We start from the raw sequence: 12,782 nt of genomic DNA on the forward strand, positions 1-12,782 counted from the left end.
TATGTTAAGTGAAATAAGCCAGGCACAGAAAGACAAACATCTCAAATTCTCATTTATTTGTGGGATATAAAAATCAAAACAATTGAAATCATGGAGACAGACAGTAAAAAGATGATTACCAGGGACTGGGAAGGGTAGTAGGGATTGGTGGTGGAGGGAAGTGGCGATGGTTAATGGGTACAAAAAATAGAAAGAATGAATAATGCCTAGTATTAGATAGAACAACAGAGTGTCCATAGTAAAAATAATCTAATTATACATTTTAAAAATAACTAAAAGAGCATAATTGGTTTGTTTGTAATACAAAGGATAAATGTTTGAGGTGACGGATATCCCATATACTTTGATGTGAATATTTCATGTTGCATGCCTGTATCAAAATATCTCATGTATCCCATAAATATGCACACCTACTATGTATCCACAAAAAATTTAAAATAAAAAAACATAAATGAAGTGAAAGCTTTAAACTAGTATACACATTTCCCACCTATATTTCAAGCTTGGAAATGCAAATTTGCAAGCAGCAATACAAAAGTATTCATGAAGAATGCATAATTCCTGATATTTATAAAAACATAGCTACCAATACATTTTTAAAGACAAAACTGACTACCATATTTGTTAATTTTATGTAGTGAGAGAAGTTCTTTTTTTTTTTTTTTTTTTGAAACGGAGTCTCGCTCTGTCGCCCAGGCTGGAGTGTAGTGGCGCTATCTCGGCTCACTGCAACAGCGGCCTTCCGAGTTCACGCCATTCTCCTGCCTCAGCCTGCCGAGTAGCTGGGACTACAGGCGCCCGCCACCACGCCCGGCTAATTTTTTGTATTTTTAGTACAGACGGGATTTCACCGTGTTAACCAAGATGGCCTCAATCTCCTGACCTCGTGATCCGCCCGCCTTGGTCTCCCAAAGTGCCGGGATCACAGGCATGAGCCACCGCGCCGCCGAGAAGTTCATTTTTAAAACAGATACAATTCAGTCTTTAAGTGTGAATTGTGTGAATGACAGCCTTTTTAAAACATGATTTCTTCATTGTTTCGAATCCTTAAGCATGCAAAGGCATTGAACAGGAAATTCCACAAAGGAACCATGGTTGTTTTATTGCATTCAGTTAAGCCAGAGCTGGAAATGCCTCTGGGTCATCCACATCAGGAACAGAAGCACCTGACTTGTCAGTTGTGCTGCTGAGGTTCTGAGGTCCACCACACATTCACCTTGTCTTCCCCTCCCACCAAGTCCTCGAGGGCCAAGGTCTCCAAAATTGATCTCCCGCTGAGACATTTTATCATTTGCTGGCTTTCAAAAACGATGGTCCTTAATGACAAGTTCAGCATGAATCTCTTTACTCTTTGATTTATGAAGCGCACGCACATCTCTTCTTCCAGTGCCCATCAATCAGTACCTTTGTTTTGTTTTTGGATATTAAATTCTACTTTTGGCCAGTCCTTATTTTGAATAGCATTCCACTTATCCAAAGTCATCTCTTTTGGACCCTCTTTTTTACCTCTTAAACTTCCTTCTCCTTATTTTCAGTGTCTGCCACTGGAAGTTCTTCACCTTCAGGTGTTTCCTAGGTCATATTTGATTAATCCAAGTCAGTTAACTTATCATTTACAGTTCCCCAGTTGTAAAATCCACTACCTCCATGTTTGTCCTTGTGCTTCAGGCTAGATCTATGCCTTCCAGCATGCCTACCAGCATGCCTATCAAATTCACATTTACCATAAAAATCAAATCCATACCCTTGGCCCATTTCACTTTGACAGCCCTCTCTACTTCTTCCAAGGCCACCACAGCCTCGAATGGGTTGGTCAATGATAGGTCTATCAGATAAAATTTTCCTCTTTCACCCTTTTCAAGTGGTTTTTCAAATCTTCCTTCATGAGGTGGTTGCCTTTCCCCGTCTTATCTCAATTATTTTCCCTTCACCTTGCAGTTGTTGATTGGGTCTTCTTCCAATTCACCTTATTCCTTCTTTCTTAACCTCCATGGGCACTATATGTCCTCTTGCCAACCATGCCAACTTTTGGGGCAAGTGGGTTCTTGCTGTCTTTCTGAGACTCTTTATACAACTGTTTGTCCGTGGCATTGGAGTTGGTCTGGGCCATGGCCTGAGATGAGCTTTTGGCCCCAGCACCCCCAGTGACACCCCCGTTGGCTTATTTTCTCTAGTTCTCAGCTGCCTTCAGCACCTTGAATGGGTCCAATTCGTCTTCAAAGAACTGGTTAAATGGGCTGATGACCATGCAGGTGAAGCATTCCTGTAAATGGCCAGGCACAATGGTGGCTCAGAGGCATGTTCCTCAATGGATTGCAGCTGGCTGTGCAGAAGCAAGATCACCTTCTTCAGTTCTTCCCACAAGATCTTATGACACTTTAGATTTTGGCTTCATAATTTATGGTGAGAAATCCACTATCATTAGGATATTGGTATTCTCCTAACAGCAATGCATCATTTTTCTCTAGCTGCTTTCCGTATTTAATATTGTCTTTAGTTTTCAGAAATTTAATTATGATATGTGAATTTCTTTGAGTTTATCTAATTAAAGTACATTCATATTATTGAATCTCCGAATTACTGTTTTGCACCAAGTTTGGGATGTTTTAAACTATTATTTCCCTATATAGTCTTTCAACCCTTCTCTCTTGTTGGGCTACAAAGATGCAAATCATTATATATTTTGGCTCTCTGAAAAAAAAAATCTGTTTCCTCTCTTGTTCAGAATGGGTGAATGCTGTTGATCTATCCTAAAGTTCAGTGACTTCTTTCTCTTACAGTTCATTCAAGCTTTTTTTTCTGTTAATGTATTTTTCTAAAATTTCCATTTTTTATAAGTTATTTCATTTCAAAATATTCTATTTTCCATTTGTTTCAGGAGACTTTGTAATGCACTGCTGAAATATTTTTATGATGTGTGCTTTGAAATCCTTGTTAGATAATTTGACGATTAACAACATCTGATTTGTCTCAATGTTGGCATCAGTTGATTGTTTCCTCTCATTTAAGTAGTGATTTTCTTTATTCTTAGTGTGACCAGTGATTTTCAACTGTATCCTGAATATTTCTTCTATTATGCCAGCAGACTCTGGGTCTATTTATATCTTTAATTTCATCAGATCTTCATTCTGTTTATAGTCAGCATGCAGATTCTGGTCTACTTTTCTGGACTGTGGTTTCTATGACAGTATATTTTCAGAGGCTTTGTTGTGTTATTTTGTTTTTTTCAGTTTATGTGATACTTATCTCCTACTTGTCCATGACAGCAATGGCTATAGTTGCAGAAGGGATTTTCCTTGGCCAGTGTCTTTCCATGGGAAAAGGGAGTCCCAGGTCCCCTGAGATGAAGAGGTTTCCTTAACAATATTACTGGTTCCTAAGAATTCCTACCAAGGCCTTCAAGTTGCCCCTGTGTCTCTGGGTGGAAGAGGGTATTTTCAGGCCCATTGAGAAAAAGAGACTTTCTGAGAATGACCGTCCACTGTGGCTGGGCTCTTCCTGCCCATCGTACCTGCCTGACACTTTGTATCCCAGCAGGGGAAGAGACTGTGAGGCCTGTGGGAGAGAGGAGGATTCTCTGGCTTGGTATTTGTTTTGGCAGGATCTGCCTTACCTGAGGGGGATTGAGAGAGCTTGTTGGGCCAGGACCCTTGTTGAGGTGGGATCTCCTTACCTGGGTCTCACGATTTCCCTTGTATCTCTGAGAAGGGTATGGAACTCTCAGACCCTGAAAAGAGAGACTTTCTGGGCCACACCATTCATTTTTGCAAGATCCTTCTTGCCTCTGTCCCCTCAGTATCTCTCAGTGGGGGAAGGAAATTCTCAGTCCTGCAAGAAAGGAAAGCACTTTTTTTGGCTGCTTATTGTTCTTAGGGCTCCTAATCAATCCTCCTTGTTGATGACGTCAGACTTCCTTAGTGTGTTGTTAGATGAAAGAATGGGCCTATCTGGGCTGCCTTCTATGACTGGACTTGGCTTTTGAAAATGCTAGGTCTGAGTCACATTTTGTTCTGTGGGAGGAGGTGTGATGCTCTGCTGCTATGGTGTGTCACCAGTCCCAGGGTTTCAAACCAATACACCTACTTTATCACCTTTTCAGAGTTGTTTGATTGCTTCTTGTATCATGCCCAGGGTTTTTTATTGTACTTAGTGGAGAGAAGAAAGATAAAATATATCTGTTCCATCTTGTCCAGACTGGAAATTGATATGTATTTTGATTTGCATTTTCTTTATTACTGGTGAGATCCTACTTATATCCTTCTTTCTTTTCCTCATTTCTACCTCTTTCTTTGTGAGTTCTTTGCCCACTACATATTAGGTATTATGTCTGTGCACTTGTTTTTCTGTCATACACCTTTATCACATTTTGTAATTGATAGACTATTTCTTTGAATTTTCCATCGAGACTCTGGCTTGAAGAAATCACCTTTATTTTCCTTTTCAGGTTAATGCCAGCTCCTGGACTAGTAGTTGGCTATTTTATATACTCACTAAAAGAAGCAGGAGAGAGGTAGTCACTAAATATTTTGTCAATGAATAAAAGAAGGAATTGTAATTTAGGTAATTTTAAAAAACTGATATTTGCTCTTCCTTTAACAACTACAATGTGAAAACATTATATAACTGATTTGGCATGCTGTAATAGTGACAGGTGAAGCCAGCTGGACTTCCTGGGTAGAGTGGGGACTTGGAGAACTTTTCTCTTACAAAAGGATTGTAAAACGCACCAATCAGTGCTCTGTGTCTGGCTAGAGGGTTGTAAATGCACCAATCAGCACTCTGTAAAAACGCACCAATCAGCGCTCTGTGTCTAGCTAAAGGATTGTAAATGCATCAATCAGCACTCTGTAAAATGGGCCAATCAGCAGGATGTGGACAGGGACAAATAAAGGAATAAAAGCAGGCCTCTCCAGCCAGCAGTGACAACCCACTCAGGTCCCTTTCCATGCTGTGAAAGCTTTGTTCTTTCACGCTTCACAATAAATCTTGCTGCTGCTCACTCTTTGGGTCCCTGCCACCTTTAAGAGCTGTAACACTCACCACAAAGGTCCACGGTTTCATTCTTGAAGTTGGCGAGACTGAGAACCCACTGAAAGGAACCAACTCCAGACACAATAGGGTGGTAAGAATTACTTTACCACAAATTATGGCAATAAGCTGTAAAGCAGAGTGTATAGGAGAAACCAATTATTTTTTCTGTATACTCTGACATCATCAGATGTGTGGTTTCTTTCTCTCACCAATAAATTATTTAATTCTTTGTAGACACCAGCTAAGTGTCCTACAATTTAACTAAATCTGACACTATCTATCTGGAGTTAGCATCAGGTTAAGGGTTGAGTTCCACAAGATTGCCCTCACTTTAGATGCCAATCACAAATCCAAGTGCCATCTGTGCTTATGACCAACCAGCTAGAAAACAGACATTTCCATGATTATCCTCGGGTTTGATCATTTGTTAGAATGGCTCACAGAACCCAAGAAAAGAATTAACTTAATAGATTACTTGTTTATTATAAAAGGATGCAGCTCAGAAACAGTCAGATGAAACAGAAACATAGGGCAAGGTATGGAGGAAGGGTCACAGAGCTTCTGTGCCCTACCCAGGCATGCTACCCTCCCGATACCTCCAAGTGTTCACGAACCTGTTAAAGCCATTAACATAGTAATACAACTTATTCACATTATAAGCCAAGTTATTTAAGAGTTAAAATGCATCAACCATTACTGTGTCTATTAAACTGTTTCTTAGAGTCTGGTGAAATTATAATTTGGTGATAATGCCAAGTCACTAAAGACATTCAGCTTTCCTCTTATTTTGTTAAATATGACTGAAATGCATACATATTCTCCTTCTCTCATTTATATATTATAGTTCCTATAGAAAAAATAATATTTCCTTTTGATAGCCTATGAAGAACTTGTTGAATAGTATTTTGTTATTGTGTAAGCTAATAGTGGCAGGGATGTTTTTCCAGATATTTCTACTGAAATAACTTTGTTTTTGTCAGACTAATCTTTTGATCTGAATTTCATTGTTTAAATATAAAATATAACCATGATAATATTTAAGCATGATGAAGGTGGAGAAGATGATGATGAAGGTGATAATGTTTACTAAGTTTATTTCTTGAACATTCCGGACATTATATACAATATGTAAATACATGTTTATCATGTTTAAGAAGGATATTTACATAAATTATCCTAAAGATATTCATTATCCATTTTAGCAAGCCTGAAATTAAGTTGACTACTGACTTTTAAATTCTGTACTAATGTTAATTTAGACAAAAATGTTTGAATACATAAGCACTTATAAAATTTCCAGAAGCTCATATATTTCAGATTCCATATTTCACAAATTAACAACATAATACCTGCTATGTAAAAACCAGTAGATTTTCTTCTTCACATATAAGAAGAATAAGAAATATTTTAATATGGTTGCTGTCAACATTTTATTCCTTTTTTTTTTTTTAGGAAAGCAGCTAAAATCACAGTGAAGAGTAGGCCTTTTAAAAAAAATGATGAAAATCCTTAAAAGAGCAAAACAGTAAAGACATGTTGGGGGAACTATGTCAAATATTAAATTTTATAAATTTATAATGTCTACATCATGTATTTTCATAATAAATATTCCAAAAGTTTTACTACTAAAATATTTGCCAGGTAAAGGGTAAACACATTTAAATGGATTGTTATTTTATCAAGGTACACATATGAAAAATCTAAGAAGAAATTCTGGCTCAGACTATGGACTGAATGTTCATGTTCCCCAAAAATTTTATGTTGAAATTTTAACCCCTCATGTGATGATATCAGAAGGAGAGACCTTTGGTAGGTGATCAGATCAGGAAGTTGAGGCCATTGTAAAAAGACAGGAGTCAACTTCCTTTCTCTCTTTGTTCCCCACCATGTGAGGATATGACAATATGGCAATCTGCAAACCAGAAAGAGTGCCCTCTCCAGACACCAGATCTGCAAGTGCTTTGATGTTGTACTTTCCAGCCTCCAGAAATGCATGAAAAAATATTCTGTTATTTAAGTCACCCAATCTATGGTATTCTGTTAAGAGTGGGCTGAAGTAAGACAGCTCTCGTCTGTAAAATTATTCAGCGAGCAAACTGAATAATTAAAGAAGTAACAGTAATAATAATGACTTGTAGATTTTTTGAAAATAACTGTTTGAAAGTTTATGTAATAAGAAATAATAGTTTAATGTGAACAAATTTAATGTGACTAAATCAATACATGTTCAATATTAAATATAATCCCATGAAGTCTCTGGGATGTTGTTACTATAAATCAAGTTATTTGGGCTAAATATCTTTAAATGTTTTCTGATATTTCCTTTTCCCTTGCTCCATTTCAGCCCAAAAGTCATGATTGTTTTATATTTCTAAGAGAATTTATAGAAATATTATCCAGTCATCAAGCCCTCCTGACTCTTTTTTAAGGTATCCCATTTCCCTTCCTTGTTATTACAGTAGCATTATTTTAAGTCAGACATCTCATCATTACATTTTCTTCCCAGCTTCCCAGCTATTCTTCCTGTGTCCTAACTTCTTTCCACTCTATCTCCTATAATTCATCCTGTAAAACACCAGTATGTAATAAAAGTTTATTATGCCACAACCACTAAAATCCTTCCTTTGCTTCTTGTTGCTTATTAGAAAATATGTAAACTCTCTACTCTCATATTCTACATCTTCCTTTTTGTATCCCAACTTACCCTCTACTATAATCTTTCCCCTCCCTTCATTGCTCAAATATTTTCATAATTCCTTGTCTACAACTGAGAACTGAGCTGAAAAAAAAGACAAAAGGGTGATAAAGAAGGAACACAGGTTTTGAAGTTAGGAAGACTTGGATACTTCTACTTACTACCTACTTAGATTTGGGGTAAATTACCGCATCTTTCAGAGTCTCACCTTTCTCATCTATACAATTGAGATGATACTTACCTTTCCACGAAGGTGTGAAAGTTATATGAAATAATACGAGTAAATGTGCCTAGTACAGTGCTTGACATATTATAACCACCTAATAAATGTCAGAGGCTGCTGGTGTTATTGTTATCAGCATTAGTATTAATAAAAGTGGCTTTAAGTCTGGGGGTGTGGATCACACCTGTAATCCCAGCACCTAGGGAGGCTGAAGTGAGAGGATCACCAGAGTCCAGGAGTTCAAGACCAGCCTGGGCAACATAGTCAGGCCCCATCTCTACAAAAATAAAAAAAACATATATATTAACTGGGCATGGTGGTGCATGCCTGTTGTCCCAGCTACTTGGGAGGCTGAGAAGGGAGGATTGCTTGGGCTGATGAAGTAAAGGTTGCAGTGAGCTATGATTGTGTCACTGCATTCCAGCCTGGGTGACAGGGCGAGACCCTGTCTCAAAACAAAGAGGCTTTAATAAGCAGGATTTCAGCTTAAAAAGATGCTAGAATTTTTAGAACCTAGGTACTATAACCAGGGCTCTTGATAATAGAGAAAGCAGAGAAAGATTAAAGACATTAACAGAAAGACTGGAATTGTGAATTTTGGGTGTGAATTCCATATTTCTCTGATATCTACTTCAAATGCAATCTGGTATGCTTTGAGGCTTGGGCTCTGAATCTAACAACCATGCTGCATACTCTGATTCTTTTCTTATTTAAAAGAAGTGTTCCTTTCTAAATGATTGCAACAAAAACCAAGGCATATAGTTGACTACATATTGACAGTATCACGAATAAATGGCTTTTACTGTCATGTTAGTAGCCAGTCTTTACCAAGTCAACTGCACTGAACCTCCTTCAGGTACTTGCATGACTCACTCTCACTGGATTGTAGCCTTTGCTCCCTAAACATCTTATTTAAAGTAATCCCTTATCTTGTTTTATTTTATTGATAGCATTTATGACTATCTGAAATGACCACATATTTTCTGCCACTTTATAATTGTTTGTGTCCCCTCAATCATTCCAATTTCTTATTCTTTACACTTGATGATATGTTTCATAATGTAACATGCATCTTATTTTAACTCATTAATTTTGTTGTTAAACAAACATGTAATGAAATACTTTTTTGACTTTAATCTTTCAATCCACCTAGTTTTCTTCTACAGTGAGTATTTAAGTTAGGTAAAATGCTATGCTTAATTTTAAATAAATATTATTGCTTCAATAATTAATTGATTAAATGAATGATTTACAGTAGAATTTTCACATTCTCCTCTTCTTAAATCTTCCCCCTTCCACTATATTATACACATAATATCCACTCCCCCTTCTTTTCCTATATAAGGGAAAATGAATGAGGAAGCTAGATTTCTACATGTTTTAGTTATATTTCTTTTCACATATTGGAATACATATTTCCCTTTAATAAAAAAGTAAGGTTTTAAAATCAAATGTTTGCTGACTGCGTTTGCACTGTTTTTTTTTTTTTTACTCTGAAAAGCCTATACTAAAGCATCAGTTTTTATTATTCTTGGTTCTTCTACTTTACAAACAGATTAAAAGATATTTATAAAACAACGTTTTAGAAAAATACATAGTGCCCTATACTAGCTTTCACTGAGATGCTCGGTATGGTGTCTTCAAGTAGCTTGGAGTAATCATTATAGGAAGCAGTATTAAGACCCTGTACAAAGAGTGTCTGTAATGTGTATTTTTTTCTCATTTGGAAAAAGTATGTTTTCCTCTCTGACTGTGTTGGCCATAGTTTCAGAGAACACACTATTGTTTAAGTTCAGTAATGGAAAATGGTTGTCAGTGACCATCAAATGTGAAGGAATCTGACCCTCAGGCACTCCATAATCCTAGTTTCTGGCTACTACCAGTCTATTTTCAAACATCCTCTATTTTCAACCAACCTTAGGGGTGGCATCTTTCTCTTCCTCCAGTTGACTACCATCACAGATACAAGATGGGGAACGGCAACTAGACCATATGGGTAACAAAGCAAATTGGAATCTGCAACTTTACCTTTTTAATGAAGAAATATTAAAACCAACAATACATGTAAAGTCCCAGAATATTATAAACTTCATAATTGTGTCTGTTTTGTTCTCTATTGTATCCCCAGCACCTGAAACAGCTCCTAGCATACAGTAGATTTGCTGTACACATCTGATGAATAAAATAATAAAAGAAACCACCAAAAGCACATGCAAAAAAACAAAAATAAAATAGTGGAACTACATCAAACTAAAAAGCTGCTGCACAGCAAAGGAAACAATCAAAAGAGTGAAAAGACAACCTTTAGAATGGGAGATAGTATTTGCATACCACATATCTGATAAAGATCTAATATTAAAAATATATAAGGAACTCCTATAACTCAATAGCAAAAAAAAAATGTGAATAGACATTTCTCAAAAAAGACATACAAATGGCCAATGGGTATATGAAAAGATGATCAACGTCACTAATTATCAGTGAAATGCAAATCAAAACCAAAATAAGATATCACCTCACAGCCATTAGAATGAATATTATTTAAAAGAAATACAGGCCAGGCGCAGTGGCTGACGCCTGTAATCCCAGCACTTTGGGAGGCTGAGGCAGGTGGATCATGAGATCAGAAGTTCGAGACCAGCCTGGCCAAGATGGTGAAACCCCGTCTCTACTAAAAATACAAAAATTAGCTGGGCGTGGTGGTGGGCACCTGTAATCTCAGCTACTCGGGAGGCTGAGGCAAAGAATTGCTTGAACCTGGGAGGCAGAGGTTTCAGTGAGCCGAGATCATGCCACTTCATTCCAGCCTGGGCGATAGAGCGAGACTCTGTCTCAAGAAAAGAAATACAAAAGATAATAAATGTTGGTCAAGATGTGAAGAAATTGGAATTGCTACATACTGTTGGTGGGAGTGTAAAATGGTGCAGTTGCTAGGAAAACAGTATGAAGGTTCCTCAACTACTTTATGATCCAGCAATCCCACTTTTGTTTTTGTTTTTGTTTTTGTTTTGAGATGGAGTTTTGCTCTTGTCACCCAGGCTGGAGTGCAACGGCGAGATCTCTGCTCACTGCAACTTTAGCCTCTCGGGTTCAAGCGATTCTCCTGCCTCAGCCTCCCAAGTAGCTGGGATTACAGGCCTGTGCCACCACACCCAGCTAATTTTTTTTATGTTTAGCAGAGATGGGGTTTCACCATGTTGATCAGGCTGGTCTCCAACTCCTGGCCTCAGGTGACCCACCTGCCTCAGCCTCCCAAAGAGCTGGGATTAAAGGCGTGAGCCACCACACCTGGCCAGCAATCCCACTTTTGAGTACATATTCAAAAGAATTTAGATCAGAATCCTGTAGAGACATTAGAACTCCTACGTTCATTGCAACACTATTTACAATGACCAATATGTGGAAAAAACCCAAATCAAATGTCCACCCATAGATGAGTGGATAAAAATAGTATGTCATATAAATAAACAATAAAATTCTATTCAGCCTTAAAGAAGAAAATCCTGTTATATGTAACAACATGGATAAACCTGGAGGGCATTGGACTAACTGAAATAAGCCAGGCACAGGACAAGTACTGCATGATTCTACTTACATAAGGTATCTTAAGTAGTCAGATTCATTGAAACAGAGTGTAGAATGGTGTTTATCAGGGGCTGAAGGAGTAAGGGGAAATGGTGAGTTGCTGGTCAACATTTATATAGCTTCAGTTATGCAAAATGAATACGTTCCAGAGATACTCTGTATAACATTATGCTTATAGTTAAAAACACTGTATTGTACACTTGAAATTTTGTTAAGAGAGTCATTCTTTACTCTTTTTACCACAATAAAAAAATAATTTTATACATTTAGAAAAATAGCCTATATTAGCTGCCCCTCAATTTTATTCATCCCTAGGCAAACCCTGGAGAGATAAGCAAGCAATCTCTAAGACTTCGTAAGTAAAAACTTAGAGCATTTGAAAACAGTTCAAAAAAGAGCCACATATCTGAGGAAAGAATTGTAAAAATAGAAAAATTAGGCAAGTTAAAAAATTTGCAATTATTCAGCATAGAGCTAAAAAGGGGAAGTAGCATAATATTGGCGTCATCATGAGCAAATGGGAAATGATCACCAAAACAGAGTGGAAAATTGTTCCTAATTCTAATGAAGACAGAAAAAGGGCAAAACACCCACACTGCAGTATGAAATCTAAATCTCTTAGCATTCTCTCTGAAAGGTACACATCTCTAGTGCTTTTGAAAATAGTCTTTTTTTTTCCGGTCATTTATATTTCAAGTGTGGTCCTGAAGGGGAATGACTAGATGTTTTCTCAAGGAGAGTTAACTCTGTGTGTGGGGTGGAGGTGAGGGCTCCAGAAGGAGGGAGAGTTTATAAATTAGCAAGTTGTAATGTCTGTTGAAATAATTATATTCTGTATTGTTTGGTCAGACCCTAAACTTGGCTGTACTGCTTTACAAAAGAAAAGGCTTTTGCACAAGGCCCTCTTATTTTCTCACCAAAGTGAGTTTCTGTGCCTGATTTAAGAAAATGCCGTTTGAGAGATGTGATAATTGAATAATTTTGAGGCTGTCTAGAGTACACAAGGGAAGTTGATTAAAGTCAGTAAAACATAGGCTCTCTGATTATGCTGCAAATCTTTCCAAGCCAGAAGAACCAGCATTGTTATGAAGGCTCCTTTGCTTAACAGTTTGCTTTATTTGCTTAATAATTACTTAAATAAATAACTGTATTTAAAACAATGAAATTTTAGACCAATATCCCTGAGGAAAATCGATGCAAAAATCCTCAAGAAAATACTGGCAAAACGAATCCAGCAGCACATCAAAA

At 37.2% G+C, this 12,782-nt stretch overlaps 1 pseudogene; it reads right to left on the reverse strand.

Annotated features, from left to right (window-relative positions):
* Positions 1-1,113: 1,113 nt before the first annotated feature.
* Positions 1,114-8,035, reverse strand: LOC100973476 (SERPINE1 mRNA-binding protein 1-like; annotated as a pseudogene).
* Between the last annotated feature and the right edge of the window lie 4,747 nt (positions 8,036-12,782).

This window comes from Pan paniscus, chromosome X (genome assembly GCF_029289425.2).
Source record: "Pan paniscus chromosome X, NHGRI_mPanPan1-v2.0_pri, whole genome shotgun sequence".
NCBI lineage: Eukaryota > Metazoa > Chordata > Mammalia > Primates > Hominidae > Pan > Pan paniscus.